We start from the raw sequence: 19,022 nt of genomic DNA, 5'->3' as shown, positions 1-19,022 counted from the left end.
GTTGACGTAAAGGCAAATGACGGCTACACGCTTGCACACAGCGGAAGACACAGCGGCCCATGCTCTTGCCGCAGGAAATGCAACCCTCTCGTATGAGGGAGCAGGGCGACGAAAGCTTCGAAAAAAAAAAAAAAGCCTTTCGCGTTTTTGAGCGTACTTAAGTTTTTTAGCGCAAAGACACAGCGAACAAGCTATTGTTATGGGAGTAGGTATAGCCTGGTCACGCATGCATTTTGACGTGTATAGCGGGCCTTGACTTGTGAAACGCACTTCTCCCCGACGAGGACGACGCCATCTACGCTTAACGAAGATTAACAATTAATGATGTCTTTTCCGATCGGGCGGGTCGTCTCAATGATGCGTTTTCGAAGACTGGTCCATTCAGTGGCGCGATGCGAGACCGTTGCTCCTAACGCCCACTGTACCTGTCGTACTTACTGTATTTTACTGAGCTTACTTTACTTTTTAGTTAATTTCTTCACAAGCACACGCGAGGGGGGGGGGGGGCTTGCCCCCCCCCCCCCCCCTTCGTTCGGGCTGGTAAACCCCCCCCCCCCCCCCCCGAAAAAAATTTCTGGCTACGCCCCTGTACTGAGGAGTTGGCGTTGAGTCCGTCAGACGAGGAGGACTGGCCACACAATGAGAAATTAGGACGGTGAATAAAAGTGTCAAAATTTGCATAAACGGAACCCAAAGAGAAAGGGTATTGAATCGCACAATAATTAGAAAGTAAATAATAATTGAAAGAACACACACAAAAAAGAACATCGCAGTTAGACTGCATCTCTAGCAACTTTACCTACTATATAGATGCTGACATGAACGAGTGGACTCTAACCGAAACTGCCCCATGGCTGAAATAAAAACCGGATAGCTACAAACGATAAATGCTTTTGAACACACTTATAAAACTTGATTAACAAAGTCTGGGATTTTTTACGTGCGAAACCAGGATATATATTTTATGAGGCGCGCCGCAGTGGGTACACGGACGTTTTAGAGTGATAGCTCTACTACTCCAGGTACAAATCCAGAAAACGCCTGGTTTCGTAAATCTGGGGTGCGATCTTGTACGCGTTCCAAAATGTAACGGAGGCAGTCCGTTCCATCGAGCCGCACACGATTGGTCAATTTGATCGTCACGGTTCAAATTGACCAATCGTGTGCGGCTCACGGTTCAAATTGACCAATCGTGTGCGGCTAGATGGAACGGACCGCCTCCGTTCCATTTTGAAACGCGTACAAGATCGCACCCCTGACCTTCAAGCTCAGCCAAGGTAAAACAGGGACTTAGCCTGCCACTACCGGCGGACTGCTCGCGCAAAAAATTTTGATGGTGCGTGGGTCACCGTCGTCATCGTATAAAGATAGAGTTAATTCAGGCACTCGAACCCACGACCTTCGGTGGAAGTCGAACCCTCGAGCTTATGTGGGAGTCGATCCCACCACCTTTGGCGTTAAGGCAAAGTTAATTAAGACACAGTTAAGTATTATAGAGTTAATTAAGGCGCTCGCGAACCCACTACTTTTGGCGAGAGTGCGCCGAGTGCTGGTAGCTCCGTATGCGCTGTGCTTTCGAAGCTTAGTTCGTGTTAAGCGAGACGCAGCACGAAGGTCAATTCGCTCGCTGCTGCTGCCGCGCCGAGCAGCGTCTGTGTGTTGTCTTGTGGTGCAATTGTAGATGCGGTAGTTGCTGAGGGCGCCGAGCAGCGTTTATGTCCTTTCCAAAGCAAGCAAAACCGTGCTATCGATCGACAAATTTGGTTTAACCGCGTTCAACAACGGCATTTTTTTTTTTGCATTTTGACCCACGGGCCGTCGAGCTTAGCCCTCGGGCATAGCATAGCATAGCATAGCATAGCATAGCATAGCATAGCATAGCAAGCCCTCGGGCTGAGCATAGCCCTCGGGCTTAGCAGCGCAACGCCATAGCAACTCTACGCCACCACGACGGATGAAAACTTGGTGACTGTCCTTAATTATCGGTAGTGATGCGACAAACGACTTGTACTGTGACGGGAATTTATACCATTGATTATGATACTGAAATTACATGGACATCAGAAAACGGCATCCGCTCACATTCACTCAAAAATGAGTCGCTCGTTGACTGGTAGACAGAGGGTAACGTGGATGACTCATGTACGGCCAGAATGCTGTTAGCTTCCGAGAATAGCGTCGCGAATCTATTATGATGCCGTGCCCGTACAGCCAAGGCTAACACGGGGGACGGTGCAAAAGGCAAGGTGACGCCACCTTGCGGAGGCAGACGGCGGAAGGAGCGTGGGCTGCAGCTCGGCCAGGACGCACGCGGAAGGGCAGCCGACTCAAGGACTACTCGGGTTCTGTGCATGCAGTCGTCGACGAGGCGTCCTTTGAGCAGTCCGTGGAGTGTTACGGGGTGACCGGTGGGCGCGTGTTTATTACCTCCCGTACCCACATCTGTCACAGAAGGTCCTCGTGGCCAAATTTAGGAGAACCATCATTGCTGTTTCTTCTAATGCGCTTAGCTCTGCGTTATTCTTCACCTCGGTATGCGTCATGCGTCACTGCCATTGTAGATCCCTTCTATTTTCACAAGTGGCGAGACATGCTAAAAGCACGAAATTCAGAGTTGTGTAAATTGAGGTAATAAGGAATTAACCATAGGTAGAATATCGCTCACTGGTTTGACACAACTTGACACTTGTGACAACTGAGGCTGCGTAATGTCAAGAAGATGCTAAGAAACTCTAGGTGCATCATCATTATCATTATAATCATCATGAATGTCGTTATCATGTTCATCATCGTCGTCATCGTCATCATCTCGCATAAAGCTGCAGTCTTCAACGGCTGAGTGTCCGTTCACATTATTTTCTTTTGGTCAGGTGTTGTAATCTTCTCTGTTGTCAGATGGTTTTCCCACATGGTCATGTCAATGCATTGCTGGTCAACGCTTTACAAGTTACTTAAGCATTAGCATTAATATTGGAGACCATGGTTTGATGTATCGCGATTTTGTTCCAATCACGGCTAGAGCACTTGCTCACCGATGACTACCTACGTCTCTGTTCTGCATTACGAGCTCCTGCGACGCCCCCTAGCTTCCACGTGTCATCTCCGATACTGTAAGAGGCAGTGCTAGGATTTCTTCAGAAAAGTGTTTGCCTGAGCTTGTTGGGTGCACATAGCACAAATGGTTTCCAGCAGAACGTACTGACACGGACAGAAAGGGACGAATACGTTTCAGTTGCTAGTCCAGCGTGTGTCGTCGTCCCTTTCTGTCCGTATCAATACGTTCTGCTATACAAATCATTTGTGCTAGTCTTTCTGATCGCTATACTTAGAGAGGTGCCGCGTTAACGGCTTCGAATGCGCGGTGGAAAAATGAGCTTCATGGAAAGAACTCACTTCTGTTTTTCGAGCATTTCAAGAAAAGTTATAACCCGTATTCTCGTCACTAAGCGATTAATTAAAGCGTACAATTTTTTTAATAGATGTATTTAAGGAGAGGTTGGTGCCTATATGTGGCGCCGGCTACTCCTCTTGCATGATAGTTGTCCTCGGAATGTTGTCAAAAATAACAAAACTGGACTAATAACTACATGTACGAACATTCACGTACAAAGTCTTAGCTGAAAAAATTATGTGCAATTATTACAATTATTACAATTATGTGGAAAGAAAAAAAGTCCTTTAATATCAAAATGCAAACGCATGGCCAACGATACATTCGCACTGTTTGCTGATGAATTAATCAATTCTTTTATTCAGAAAAAGGAGGACCGAAGGTCGCTGGTGGGGGAGGAGGCAGATACTAAGGAGATGTACACCCACTAAATCGCGCGAGCCAAGCAGCTAGCCACGCCGAAGTGCGCTAATGTGACTATAGGTGATCGGGGTTTTCGAGAATGTCGTTCTGTAAAGCTTAAATATGGTGGTGTAGAAAAATATTGTTGTCGTTAAAGTGGGACAGCGTAAAATGAGATGCTGTAAGTTGGCTTCGCATGCAGTTGGCTTCGCATGTAAGGCGCATATTCGTGGGCCAGAGATGTCAATGCCCTTCTTTCGGTCAGCCATTGTGAATTATGTTGGGGGTAGTGGCTGTGTTGGCAAGTACTTTGCTTATGAATATTTCGTGGGCTCGGTTAAGGGAAAGCGCCGTCTCTTTACGCGAACGTGGAGACTGCGAGCGTGTACTAGCAAAAGCCGCCTTACGGCCGTTTTCTGACGCTGTAATCTCGGTTAACCGCTTTCGGGGATACGCTCACCTTTGTGTGACTTAACACTGCGACCTCTCAGTTGAGCGCCTGTCGGCTTATCCATTGAAAGCACACTGAAAGTGATATTGGTGATATCTTCAGTTTCAGTTTTAGTTTATAATTCGTTAACATACACTGAATGGGTTACAGATAATTTACAGACAAGGGTACCAAAGTCAAAGACTGCATGTGTGCATGGAAAGTGATCACTCTATAGATCCTAGCAGCGTCAACGTGGGTAATGGCATGAGTCGCGGTCTTCGCGTGCGACGGCTCTATCCGCTGCAGTGACACTCACCGATGACGCAGCATTCGCGCAATGTTTGCGACATTGGCATTCTACCAGCGCGCCGGTACCGAGCTGTCACGCGCGAGGAACACAATTTATGCCGTTACCCAGATAGACGCGGCCAGAAGAAGGCCTTGTGGAATGACAGCGAAGCCTCTGCAGCGCAAGCTCATGCCCTCGCCGATAGTGCTTGTGGTTATCAGCAAAGGGTCCTGTCGGCCACGCGTGTTAAGGCTGATTCACACTACACCGACACGAGAACGATTTTGGTCTGCCGACTGATGACGCGAACAGATTGCAGGACGGAAAACGCTGTAGCCAACGGTTTAAAGGAAGGAAAACGCCGTCGTCAATAGTCGGCAGACCAAAATCGGTGCCGTGTCGGCCTAGTGTGAATCAGCCTTTACGGTTACCCTATCACGACATCTGGGCCACAACTACTTGACCTCTCGCTCTTCAGAGTTAGATCGGGTGGCCTGCGTCTGACAGTCTTAAAAAATGGTATAACCGCGCGAGGTTGTTTCCGTTCGTGTAGAGTTTTCAGTTAATAAACCATCTTTTATTGCGATAGCACTTATATGGACACTCCAACCCATTTTTTTCCGTCATCGTCGCCGTCGGCGTCCCCGTGAGGTTCCGTATATATTGCAGTGAAGCTGTTAGCCTGTAGTTGGTCGGGATTTTTTTGTCGGTCGGCTCGTGCTCGTCTAAAACCAGTGTGACGTACGTGATTGTGACGTACGTGTGCACATAATGTATCTGTCCGTGATGCGTGGGCGCTCTGCCCGTTTCATCTGTCGCACAGCGTATGCTGCGACCGTAATCGACATTATCTCAGTCAATGTCCAAATAAAAGTATTCCATCACCAGTTTGTGGTTGTTTAACGTCGCTTGTAGTGGTGGTGCTTGTCTAACGTCGTCTAACGTCACTTGGGGTGGTGGTATTTGTTTAACGTCGGCAACAGCTTTGCTGTACATACACTTTCACAAAGTGGAATGGAGTATATGCATGCTATATGCCATGTCATGCTGTATGAAACGCAGTATTTGCGGGTTATATTGCCAGACCATTCTATTAATAAAGGTGCTCATACCAGGTCTTACATTCTTGACAAAATTATTTCTCCGAATTTCAAAAATGGTAGCCCACAGACAAATGTCATGAAACAAAGCACCGACAGCGCATGCCTTTAATCTTAAATCTTCTCAGACCTAAATATTAAAACTGCGAAACAATAACAGAGCTCAAACCTGGAAATAATGTCATTTTATTAGCGCGGCTGTGCACTACCTACGCGATCGAACCAGGAAAGAAGTTTTAAACGTACCCGATACGGAAAAGTGGTGGTAAAGTCGCTAAGAAAGACGCTGACTTTAATTAATTAACATAAACGAAATTGTCCGATGGCAGGATCCAAACACAGGACCCCTAACACAACATCTCGTTTTTACTTAGCTTACGTTTACTTCAATTCATACTGACACTACAGCTACGAATCTTACACTTCGTGTAATATTCTAACAGGTTGCTATCGCACTAATTGCTTCACCCTTATGGTGAAACTGTAATGTTTCTTGTGGAACAGCCCTAATGACACAGTGAGAATATTGAAGGCACGACAACCACTTGGTACGTGGACGATTTTAGAGAGCATAAAACACTGCGAACAAGACACGAATTCTTATGTATTCTTTGCGGATGATCAAGGACAATTTTGTTTGCTGACATGGTTTTTAGGCGGTCGTAAATGCTGCCCCAAATTTCTGTTTTGATCGTAGGACCAAACCACACAAAACAAGCTGGCATGAACATCAGAGTGCAGCTATACGATCACACTACATGATTTCACCAATACTAAATTTTAACTTATCATTTGTCCAAAGCTTGTGAAGTTGAGTGGCTCGGAAATAGTGACCTGGACAACCCTGTTGACATCATCTTTAGTATACCGGGGTGGCGTACTAAGCCCGAGCGCGCCGGGTCAAATCCCGGCCGCGGCGGCCGCATTTCGACGAAGGCGAAATACAAAAACTCCCGTGTACCGTGCATTGAGTACTCGTTAATGAACCCCAGGTGGTTAAAAATAATCCGGAGTCCCTCACTACGGCGTGCCTCATAATCATATCGTGGTTTTGGCACGCAAATCTCCAGAATTTAATAATTTCCATATTGCTTCATCACGCAGTACGCGCGTCTGTAGCAGTGACACAGCGTTGTGTGCTTGCACATTCGAATGTCCTTCTTATCATCATTTTCACTCCTTTGCCGCCCCCCTTCTCCATTGCAGGGTAGCCGGTCAGAGCCAACCAGCTAACGCTGGCCTCTCGGCCTTTCTCGGTCTTTTTGCAAATAATCTGTCTGTACCTTTCTGTTTGCTTCGTCATTCAAACACCGCCGGATATTGTGCCCTAACACTAGCAATATCCGAAATACTAGTAAAAGAAATAAAAGAATGCTTGGAACTCGTGCTACAAGCCCACTTCTTACTGGGAGTCCCTCTTCTCAAACTTTCCTTTCCGGTGCACTGACGCGGACCGCCAGCAAATTCCGTCGGGGCCATCGACCGCACTGCTCATTCACTTCTTTACAGCGACTGTGCCGGAAGCTCTCGTTCCGGACAAACCGGGCCACGTAGCCATGAGTCAGAGTGCGAACACTCGAACCAATCTTGTATTCGCGGGAGCAATATATATATATATACCCTCAAACAGACAAGAAGTTAAGGCTATGTAGAGACATTCGTATCTCTGCGTAACTCACTGGCAGCTCGGGAAGGATGCTACATCATATGCTTTAGCGGGAACGAAGAGTAAGTGCGTCGTTAAACAACCCTCTTATCAAGTTTCCCACACTTGCCAAGGCCAACGCGCTACACACCCAGATCACACAGTGACGCAGAAATAATCGGCTCACGGGTGTGGCGAGGCCCTAAAACAAAACAAAGAAAAACTTTGTCTATATTGTCGGCAAGCTATGTTGTTTTCTCTGGATGCTAAAACACTGCCTAGATAAGCTAGGAGGCTATTTCTGAGGCTATGGGTCATTTAGACTTCTCACTGCCATGTAGCCCCACTCCATCACCCCCTTTGTCCCTCTTGTTGGATGCGGCGGTTTGGTTGAAAGCTGTCCGAAGCCCCGCATGAAGATCGCGTGGACCATCAACATTAATACTAACGCTAACCAGAAAAAAAGATTGATCAACACACCTGATACTCGTAATTGCATGCCGATGCGACGTGCCGATGGGGGTTTCTAGCGATGGTGTTGTCCCAGTTGTACGCTTTGGAGTTAAAATTAAACCACGGTTACGAACTCCCAGTAGAACCTGGAAACGCAACAATACACTGTATTCGTTTTCGATTTGTTCGCATTTGAATTTATGCTGATAGTACCTTAACCGTCGGCCCGTCTGCCAGGCCACGCATACGTGCTCTTGGTTACAGTACGGTAAACTCTTAGTTGTACGAACGTCGGCTTAACAAATATTTCAAAATAACGAACTTTAAGAAAATACCATGTGGTTTTCCTATTATTTCTATGCAAATAAATCTTTCAGTTAAACGAATTTCTGAGTAGCGAATGTTTCAGTTGAACGAACTTGATCAGGGGACCCCGGCTCATCTTGAAATCAGTTCAACGAAGTTTGACTATGGGCAGTGTGACAGTTAGCTCGTTACCTGTACTGAACTATCAGATATGGAAATTGTTTCCAGTGTTCGTCCCGAAGAAGAAGAGTGCGACGAGGAAGATGCAGTGGCAGATTCAAATCCCTGTAACTCTAGCCGAGGCTGTTGGGTGCCTTGGAAGGTTGCGAGACTTCGTGTCTCATCAACAGCTGTGCCAGAGGAAGGTTTGTTACTTCTTGCGCTTTAAAAGCACCAGTGCCAATGAAAATAGATTCTTTTTTAAATGAGATAGGCAGCAGTATAACTGTTACGCTCCATAAACCGTAACTCCATAAATTTCATTTCCCACTTTTGACTCGATGTCTGCTGTGCCCTAATATTCAGTTTAATGAACTTTCAGTTAATCGAACAATCTCCTTGGGTCCCTTGAAGTTCACTCAATGAGAGTTCACTGTATATACCAGGTGTTTCTGCGATGACTTTAAGGAATTTTTTAAAATGGCCTGCTTCAGATAACACAATTCTAATCCTTGAGCTGGTCTACTCGAAGAGGCGGGTATTGAATTCACGAGAAATTATGCACTAGAATAATTAACACAAGTTCACTAATTAAGCTTTTAACCAATTACCTTACGGCATATATTGCAATTACTAATTGTAGCCGGTGCGCCTGCAAGGAATATCCACTTGAATGGAATTCTGTGGATGACATCTTTATCGAGATATGCGCTATCAAACTTGTAGTAAAAATGCACTGTCGTTCCACTTACTTTTTAACAAAAGAGCGTTTTAGGCAATGAAGCGCGAAAGTAACTAGATCTCCAATGTATTTCTTCGCGAAGTTCGGGCATTAATATATCGGAACTAGTGTCATCCTGTGAATTGGTTCCAAATGAATCCGCCTTGCGATCTCCCTGGCTACAATTTGTTTAATTGCAATGTGTGCCGTTATGTAATTAGTTAAAAACTTAATTAGTAATTTTTTGTTAATTATTCTATTGCAGATTTCAATTTCTCGTGCAAATAGTGTCCATCTGTTTGAGCAATACAGGTCAAAGATTAGAATTGTGTTATCTGCCACATGTTATTTTTAAAGATTACTTACAGTACTCGCAGAAACACTCGCCATATCCCGAGCGCTGCAAGGACTCACACTCGAGCGTTTCCTGTATAGATGAATAGATTACCGTGAAGCAGCACGACAAGCACACCTCAAAGATGATGCAATTTCGCTCCCAATATAAAAAAAAATGAATTACGCTGTATCATAAGGACAACATCTTTTAAAATGTGTAGAAATACGTGGTTTGACCAGAATTCGAAGAGCTCTGATTTATACCATATTGATCCGCTTATTGAATTCAAATTTCCGTTGTCATTAGACAGAAATATGGAAACCCTTATTCATCGATTACGACTAGGCACTGCCTACACAAAGCATTTCTTACATAGAATTGGCCGTGCGGAAACCCCCGAATGTGATTGTGGATTTGTAGATGAAGATGTATATCACCTCCTTTTAGATTGTCCACATCACGACACACCAAGAAGCCGACTTAAATCAACTTTATTGGCATTAGACCGCAGACCTTTCAGTTTAAGGAAACTTTTGGGCCCTTGGTCAACAACGGCCTTGCAAAAGAGCGCTCTAAAAGCGTTAACAACATTTCTCGAAGAGAGCGGCATTGTTGGCCGTTAATAACGCTTGTAATGTTTCTTTTATTTCAATGTAGCTGTGTATGTATTTGTGGATTATGATTGTGTTGTATGTATGATTGATTGCACGTGTTGAGATTATGATTTGTGGATTTGTGATTTATGTTTATATTCTGTGCTGACTATATGTGAAAATGTGACTATATGTGACTATATGTAAAAATGCATGTACACGATGTGTGCACCACCTGCTGACTAGAGACTGTATTGTAAGGTGCCATTATTGTTTACATTCTTGAGACTTTTTTCTCCAGTGCAGTGGAGTGATTGAACTTCTACATTGTATGTACCACTTCTTTTTTTCCTCACCGTGTTGCTGTGCAAACGTTGCTTATATGAGAAGGCTATTTTAAACCCTGTATGTTGTAGGTTAGACGTATTCAAGAGTTGAGGAGTAGCCGGCGCCTTACTTGTGCGTCAACATCTCCTCATATCATATCAATAAAGAAAAATAGATTACCGTGCCAAAACCGCCTATCAGTTACCAACTGAGTGTCCGGCTGACACGCGCTGGCTTCCGTACTGTCTATGACTCACGTACCTGTCAGGATATAGGTCCGGTCGCAGTTCACCTTATGATGAGTCATGCATGGTTTACTTACAAGATACAATCTGAATGAAAGTTGCTCGTGTCTCCTTGAGAAACCGCGCCTACCGCATAAGAGTCCCTCATCTACTGCCAGTAAGTAAATTATTGAAGCGACCCGATATGTTCTTTCTGAAATTTTAATAGTTAAAAAAAAACAAAGCGGGTAAGAAAATAACCGACCGACGTTTTTCTCCTGCCGTTTTCTTTCTTCACGGAATAACCTGCTCGAGACATCGCTGTCGAAATTGTCTACACAGGACAGTTGCTCATTTGGGACGTTTCTCTTTTCGTTTCTTCAATGCCATTAACCACTCTTATGACCCCACTGCCGTCGCGTGCAATCACGCATTGATGCTGTTGTCGTTAGTGTTCCGTTTAAGTTTCCGCCGAAGCAATATGTGGCACTTTGCCTGAAGTCCGTACCGTGGTCCGTGGCTTCGCTCCGCTAATCCGTCATTTTCGTTTAAGGGAGTTTCGTTAATCCGGAGTCCACTCGTCTCTATACGCGCGAACCACGTTGTGGCCGCGGTCAACGTCTGTCTGGCGTCTGTCTTCGTGTTTTCGTTTTCAATATAGAAGAAAGCAGCACGAGAACGCGTAGTACTTTGACTCATTAACAGCCCGCTGGTGTTGCCCAAGAAATTCTGGTTGTGTAAACATTGCGTCGCGCGCGAGACATCTTGTCTACGGCGGTGTCTCGCACGTTCGCTTACAGCTTCCGTTCCTTGAAAGCGCGGTAAGAATTGAGCAAGCCAGGGCGCGTGACGCTGCGGTTGCCGAGTCACAGCACGCGTGGAATATGCAAATCTAAAAAGTCGCGTGAACACCGCTCTCGCGGCTTTGTCGAGCCACGACAGGCCACAGAACTCTGGCTGAACGCCACGCTCCTGAGACGCGGAGTGCGCAGTCTTCTGGCGAGTAATTTATGGCTGTATAATGCATTGACGGTCAGTGAGCCCTGATATTTAACTAACCATTTGTTCTCAGTAGGCGACCGGAAATATGAAAAAAAAGAAGAAAAGGGAACAACAGCGCGAATAAATGAGCTACTCGATCGAGACCTGATTCGGGATGTCTTAATAAAATTGGGTACTGGGACTCACCATATTAAAACGCTGCTGGCTGAGCTCGAATGACGAGCTAGCTTCAAATATTTTTATGGCTGTAGAGTTACGTACTGGCAAACGCCAGCAAGTAAGATGCAAATCGTTCGCCCAGAGTCGAAAAGACAAGACCTGTGACAGTAACGACTCGCAGGCCAGATACACTCTCTTGCCGCCGACCTCTCCTCCTTTACTACTCGCTGAAACATCTCGCTCTCTCTCTGTCAATACACATGATTACTAGCTCTTGTACAATGGACGAATTATTTCATGCAGAATAGAGGTCACTTGCTTAGGTTAGCATTACGTTTAAGTTTCTCGCGCTATTAAAAGTTGTTCGCTCTCTCGTAAAATACGAAGAATTCAGCCCACCACGGCTTGTTTACGTGAACCAAAAAAGATGTTGGCTGCACGCAAGCTGTCTGTGCACCACGACGGTAAGCTCATTGGGCCATCTTGCCAAAGCCAACAGCAACAGCCGTGCGCATCCCAGACAGAAACATGTCGGCGTTTTCTGTTAGAATCTATTACTGCCATTGGCGTCGCAAATCATCACCGTTGTGAAATGCTGCCCGCGCGTCCATGGCCACGAGACGCGCGGGTCCCCATGCGCCAGTCGACTAAATGGGGTACGCACGCGACGCGCCAGGTATGTGTCGCCGCCTTGTAACGGCATACGTGGAAGCCGGCACAACACCCGCGGAGAGAAATGTGCGGCTAGCGCGGCTCTGCTTTTTGAGTGAGCGTGCTCGTCGGATGAAGCATGAGCTCCGAAATCGGGCGGCGCGCTAAGATTTCGGAGGCCATGGCTTCGTTGGTTATACTTGGGGGTGTGCGGTGTTGCGAACATCGCAAACCGCATGATTGCAGGCGTGAAAATGACGTGGCTTGGGCCTCGCTCTCCATCACTGAAAAAAAAAAGTAAAAAAGAAAAAGTGCAGCCTAAATTATTCAGCGTGGTCGTTTCCGCCTCTATAATGTCGTTGTATAATTTTCTCAATCTCAGGTTATCTTACGACAGATCCCGCATGTGGTCTAGGGCGCTTCGGTAAAGTATCTTCTTATTTTTCTTATGTTCATGGGCATTTTGATTATGGTATGCGTAGAGAGCAAGAACAACCAAACGAACGAACGCACAAAGAAACAAAGACTTGCCGTAAAATGAGACCTCGTATACGTGTTTTGCCGTGCCACACTTTGTGGTGTTACGTTGTGCCTTGTGTTTTTATGTTGTGCTTCGTTATATTTCGTGCTGTAGCGTTAGTTTCCAATGAGGCTGATTAATTTCATTCTGCCCTGTTCACTGGACTGAAAAAACAACAACAATAAAATAAACGAACACAGCACGGAGAGAAGCAAGCGTGCGCGTAACTGATTTCTAGCTATCATCCTTGTGTCCCAACTAACCACCTTGAAGTGTTTTGTGTTCACAACGGTGAGGTGCATGTCTAGGAAATGAAGTGATCCCTCCCCAGCCTGAAAGCTGGGGCACATTGTACGGCTTGCATGACGTGAAATCGGGACCAAGCTAAGTGGTTCCCACTGACAAACTTAATGCACACTTTTGGCCACTAGTAAATTAGATTTTACTTCCCCATCACCAAATTTTTCTTTGTTTTCCCCGCCACAGTTGGAAGACACCAGCTTCAGTGACAACTGAGCACCCGCCCCTTGCGTCCCACGCTTTAAAGATATAGCTCGCATTACTACGTACAGGGTGATCATGCTTAAGTACGTTGCCGAATTTTAAAAATCGCCTGCGGCAGATAGCATAATCCTTGTCGTTGAGCCGGATTATTCGAAGAGGCTGACATTACTAGCACCAGAAATCGAAACACATATTCAACTAAATAAAAAAAATTGACTAATTATCATTTTTATATAATTACTTTACGGCACATATTACAATTTACAAATTATAGCCACTGAGTTTGCAAGAGACATCCACTTGAAATGAATTTCCGGTTGACACCAGTTTCGAGATATTATTTCCAAAAGAACGAAAGAACGTGGACGTTCCAGTTACTTTTGAGTTTCAATGCATGAAATAGCGTTTTGTTAAAAGAAGTAAGCGGACCAACAGTGCATTTTTACGGCGAGTTTAATAGCGCATGCATATCTTCAAACTGGTGCCGTTCTGGAATTTCATTCCAAGTGGATACACTTGGCAAACTCACCGGCTACAATTCGTAAATGGCAACATGTGCCGTGAAGTAAATAATTAATAATAATTTAGTAAGTTTTCATTAATTATTTGAATATGTTTTTTGATTTTTCGTGAAATTAATGTCCGCCTCTCTGAACAATCCAACTGAAGGACTAGACTTATGCTATCTGGAACAGGCGATTAAGAAAAAAGAATGTGGTTGATCCCTCTTATATAGGAATCGGTATAGAACACGAAAGTGAAACGTGTCTTCACAGAAGTAGTGTAATGTTTATTGCACATTGATATATAATGTCTATTGGTGTTTTGTGGCTAAAGCGCCCTTAGGCGTTGATGCACCCACGCTGACGCCTGGTGGCACGTCTCCTCCATCACGACTACCAACGTCGATGACCATGAGCAACCGTCGTGCATATGGAAGCTGCACTACGCTGCACACGCTAGCACAACGCGAAAGACGAAGCACGTAACTGACACACTAATACAACGCGCAAGACAAAGCACGTAACTGAATCGTCACCGAGTCAAATCAGCGCGTACAGCGCGTCGTAATTGCAGCCTCCGCGATCAACTTCAGAAACATTTTCAGAGCTAATTGCGGAGGCCACGCTCCGCTGTGCTGAGTACGGTGAACGCCACCTAGTAGTGCTTCGGCGAGAACGCGTTGGTAGTGCTTCTTGATGCCAGCGTCCCTTCGAATGCTGGCATCGAGGCGTCGTAGTGCTGAGACCACCGAAGCGTTCACTGTCGGTGCGCGTTAGTGTCATAATGCAGTACTTCTCTTTTCTGCTCGTAGGCGGCGGCACCGCCCCGAGCAAGAGCGCGGGTACACGGAGGAGTGTTAGATCAACGCCTCCTCTAGAAAGATGCCTGCCGCGTGCGCCAAAAACCTGCTGCCCTTACCTTTCCCCTTTTCCTCCTTTCCACTCGAGGTAGAAGCTAGCGATCGTAGCGGTGATCGCTTGCAACACACATGCGCGCATGCGCACACCACCGCATGGCCGCCGACGCCGCTACCGCCGTGACACCGCGCCACCCCAACACCCTGCGGAGATAGGGTAGATGCTGGCGCCATCGCTCGACAACCGACCGCAACTCAAGGCGCGACGGCTACAATGGGTGAGCGAGCGACGCCGCAGGCATCTTTCTAGAGGAGGCGTTGGTTAGATATATAAGGCGCGTCTGTGTAGCTCTCTGCAAATGCGTTTGTGGCGCAATGGGTTAAACGCTCGGCGATCTATCGTCGCGGACCGAGAGGTCGTGGGTTCGATTTCCAAATTTTGCATGTTTGTGGAACTTTTTCTTCTGGTTTCTTTCTTTGTATTATGTTCGTGTATGTTCGTGTGACGTATTTCCGTGACGGAAATACGTCAGTGAAGTCTTGGTGGACCCCGGCATAAAACACTTTCGTGTTAAAAAAAAACCCGTAAAGCTTACCCCGATCACCCCGTATATTGTTGTAGACCGCCTTGTTCCTCACACGAATGAAGCATGTCACGCAGCCGAGCGTGTTCATGACGTGTATGAGAATCTGCAGGGAAATCGACGCTGTCTGTACGACTCGACTTCTCCGCGAACCTTATACACACCACCATCTCCTCAACGGAACGCAGAAAAAAAAAAGGAAGAAAAAAAGACATTGTAACGAGCAGGCGTCGAGTGCCTAATGAGTGCGCGCCGACTCGCTCCGTTTAATTAAAACCAGCCGCGCCAGCTCACCAACGTGCAGCTGCTGCGGTTGCGCCACTCTCGCTTTGTCCCGCGATGACGATCATGTTGCGCGGTTGGCCTTGGACTCGGTAAGCGAGCATGTGAGCGCGGTCATGCGCGGAACGCGTTTGTTTTTCTTAAGAATTCAACAACGTGAGCGCAATAGGAAAGTGGTGTTTTTAAAATCCACGACGGGGCAGTCCCCACCACGGCGGCGTTTTGGCTCGATGCAGCACGAGTGTGTTTTGGCTTGGCTGATATATGGATACGGGATACGCTCGTGTGTGTGTGTGTCCGCGCGCACGTGCTTGCAGCGACGACAATTTCCGCCCGGAAATCGATGTGCTTCGCCCCCGCGATTTAGGAACCGGCCGGCGACGCGCGAGCGCTTTCTGTCCTTGTTTTTGTTTTACTTTCTTCTTCTTTTCTACTGCAACGCGCAAAGGCGTCTTCATCGAAGACCAGCCGCGCCTGGTTTGTGTCAACATTGCACGCGGATGCGATGGAGCGTGACGACCCGAAACGATGTGCCAACACGGGAGATCCTGCCTCTCAGTCTCTAATACGCTGTATGTTTACAAACACCAACCTCCGCATACGCAACGGGCGCGGCGATGCTAATGACCCGACTGGCGCTTCGGTGAAATGAACAATCAGTGGCTCCTCCGTAAATGACCACCTGTACGCTGTTTGCCACAAGCCGGCGCCTCGCTTATGGCTGTTTATGTCCTCTATATACGTGGTACGTATCTGGGCCACTTGGATGAAGTTGCAGTTACTTGGTTGTGAATAGAGGCCTGTACTATTCGAATTCTCGAGGGGACATTTTTCACACCTTCTCGAAAGGACTGGAACATATACAGAAAGTGTTTTGATTAGACATTGTCATTTCTGAGAGAAAGCCGAAGTGTTTGCTGGCGAGCACTTACTTTGCGAGGAAGACCCGTCTTATTTGTAGCCATTGTTGGAGTAAAACTGTTGGCCGTTTTGCCATCCTTGACGGTTCTCCCGTGTATAACAGACAGTCGTGCCCAAAGACTGTCGGAAAATTTCCCTTACAGCCTGACAACAAGATTAAAATAGTCAGCAATGATTACGACAAAAATTCAAGTAATCAATCATTTTTCATCTCCGCAAAATGTGTTGGCATGCGTCTTTTGAAGCGCCTAGACAAGAAAACAAATGTTTGTTGGCTTGCTTCATCAGAAAGTTTGAAGTGCAGTAAATATCTGCTTTTCGTCTCTTGAACAGCCCATCTTTTTAAAACCATTACTCTCACATCGCCCGATTTTTCTTTATTTTTCCCGCCACACAAAGAAGGCACGAGCCTCAGTACCTATTGAACTCACGTCCCTTTCGCCCCACGCTTTCGAGACGAATCTCGAAATACTACGTATGTTGTTGTCTTCCTTTACTACAAAACGCTTATTCTACTACTTTACTACTACTACACTCAGTAGTAGTAAATTAGTAGAACAAAGTGGTCAACAAAGATATACGTAGTAATCCGAGATGTGTCTTGAAAGCGTTGGACGAAAGGGGCGGGTGCTTAGCTGGTGCTGAGTGATTAAGTAAGTTAACGGGACGTAGGCGGCGGAAACGACTAATTTTTATGTCGTGTCTGTTCGGGCATGCAGCGTCTAAATGAATAGAACATTGTGTTGTACGCATGTCTGTATATGGTTGATACTTTGAATGTGCTGTTACTATTATAGGCGTTTTGTAGATAATGTGCGGGCTGAATTTTTGACGGCGATATATATTTTTCTAGCGGATGTGCGGTCGCCCAATCAAAACTTTATCCCGTTTTGACTCCACGCTGCATGACCGTCGATTGCGTCACATAACATCGAGCTCCGCGTCGCCATTTGTAGACGGAACCCTCAAGCGTCACGTTTCTATACTGAGTGTCACAGTTAACAGGAACAGGAGATGGGCAGAGGAAGGAAAAGTGACAAGGGTGCGATGTCACTCTTCACATAGCGTCTGTCAGGGGAAGGCGAAATTCTCGTCGCCAGGGTAGTCCCGGACACGAGGAAGAAAGAGGAAACGGTGACTCCGAGCACGTCTGCTCGAAAATGTCGCAATTGCTAAGCGCGAAAGCATAGATGCAACGCTGTACGCCGAATAACCACAACGTTACATCGTTTGCAGACGTGTCTGGACCTTATAATAGGCAATTGGAAACAGCACGGCGACGTAGACGTCATTTTCCGTCCACTGACATAGCAAGTTCTTTATTGATGTGTGTGTGTGTGTGTGTGTGTGTGTGTGTGTGTGTGTGTGTGTGTGTGTGTGTGTGTGTGTGTGTGTGTGTGTGTGTGTGTGTGTGTGTGTGTGTGTGTGTGTGTGTGACATAGAGAGAGAGAGAGAGAGAGAGAGAGAGAGAAAAGGAGGTGACAAGGAAAATGCAGGAAAGTCAATGAGGCTGAACCCGGTTGGCTACCCTGCACTGTGTAAGGAGGAGAAGGAGGAGAGAATTTTCTTACAGTCTTAAAGGGACACGAAATATGTCATTTGGTTGGACTGTTAAATCGCATTTGTGGAACACTGAATAGCGGACACTCTTGCCGAAAGCGGACACTTTGTCAAGCCTGCAACGACCGAAAAAAAAAATAAAGGCGGGGGCGTGGCGAAGCCACTGGTTCTAGCACTCGCAGTCTGTGACGTCATGGATCTGCTCGGAACTGCTTAATAGCCTATCGATAAACCAGGATTAGCGTTGACGGAGTTAAGAAACCGAACCCGCCATTCCCCGAGGTTGTGGGTTCGGCTCCCAGCAGCGGCGCATTCTTCTTACTGCCATTTTAATGCGATAGCGTTAAGGGCCCCGTCTTGCAGAAAATTCGGCGTCGGCGGCAGTCTCGGCGTCGGCGTCCGCTGCTGAGAAAATCATCCCGAACCACCTCGAACACGCAGGCCCTCCGCGGGGCGCAGAGGCGTTGGGGAACTAATTGAATTTCTCAAAGTAAAATCCGTCAGGAAAATCGTAAAGTACGACTATAACCACAACCTACAAACATGATAGCGTCGGATTGGTACTTGAATATACGAGAAAACAATTCTGTTCCCAGGAAACTCAAACACACACCCCTTTTCCAGCATTTCTACCATTCATACAGCGGCGCGCCCGGGTATGTTACTTGCAAAAGCACCATCCAGATGGCGCTCGCCCCCTCGGCAGCGTAAAACGGCAGCGGCGCGAAGAGGCGAAGGTGTAGAAAAAAAGCTGCAGCTGCCGGGAAGCCTGGCAAGCATTCAGGTATCTGTGAATGCTATCGCGTTCCACTCTTAAAGGCGAAGCTTAAGTGTCGTCCAGATTTTTCATTTAACTTTCCCACCATTCAGAATACGAAGCGTATCTCAAATTTATCTGCATTTCAGTTACAAAAAGCAGTTAGGTCGTCTATGCTTTCGTTGGCTTCATTGCATGGAAGAAACTGGAAAATCGAAAGTAAGAAAAAGGGAACAGGAATGTGAAAGCACATAACCTGCTTTCTCCAAAAAGAAATTAATTGAAAGTGAAACTGATTCTTGATATATTTTCCAAAACATGCAACACTCCTTCCAGCACGCA

Source organism: Dermacentor silvarum, chromosome 2 (assembly GCF_013339745.2).
Source record: "Dermacentor silvarum isolate Dsil-2018 chromosome 2, BIME_Dsil_1.4, whole genome shotgun sequence".
Taxonomy (NCBI): domain Eukaryota; kingdom Metazoa; phylum Arthropoda; class Arachnida; order Ixodida; family Ixodidae; genus Dermacentor; species Dermacentor silvarum.
This window is presented reverse-complemented; position numbering follows the sequence as displayed.